Below are 774 nucleotides of genomic sequence, written 5' to 3'. Positions count from 1 at the left end.
ACCACAATGAGATACCATCTCACATCAGTCAGAATGGCTATTATAAAAAAGTCAAAAAATAACAGATGCTGCAAGGTTGTGGATAAAAGGAAACACATACACCATTGGTGTGAGTGTAAATTAGTTCAACCATTGTATAAAAAGATATGTCAATTCCTCAGAGAGCTAAAAGAAGAACTACCATTTGACTCAGCAGTCCCATTACTGGGTATATACCCAGAGGAATATAAATCATTCTATCATAAAGACACATGCATTGTGAAAGTTCATTGCAGCCCTATTCATAATAGCAAAGATGTAGGATCAACCTAAATGCTTATCAATGACGGATTGGATAAAGAAAATTTGGTAAATATATGCCATGGGGTATTATGCATCCATAAAGAAGAACGAGATCATGCCTTTTGTTGGAACATGAATGGAGGTAAAGACTATTGTCCTTAGCAAACTAATGGGAAACAGAAAACCAAATACTACACGTACCTACTTAAAAGTGGGAGCTGAATGATAAGAACAGATCAACACAAAGAAGGAGACAATAGACACTGGGGCCTACTTGAGAGGGGAGGGTGGAGGAGAGAGAGGAGCAGAAAAGATCTCTGCTGGGTTATCTTTGAGATAATTATTGGGCTTAATACCTGAATGATGAAATTATATGTACAAAAGCCCCTGTTACACATTTTTACCTTTGTAACAAACCATTACATATACCCCCAAACCTAAAATAAAAGTTTAAAGATATTTTAAATATTATTGAAATTGTATGACAACTTG

The sequence above is a fragment of the Mandrillus leucophaeus genome, unplaced genomic scaffold, assembly GCF_000951045.1.
Source record: "Mandrillus leucophaeus isolate KB7577 unplaced genomic scaffold, Mleu.le_1.0 Scaffold1286, whole genome shotgun sequence".
Taxonomy (NCBI): Eukaryota; Metazoa; Chordata; class Mammalia; order Primates; family Cercopithecidae; genus Mandrillus; species Mandrillus leucophaeus.
The sequence above is the reverse complement of the archived record's forward strand: the minus strand, read 5'-3'. Positions refer to the sequence as shown.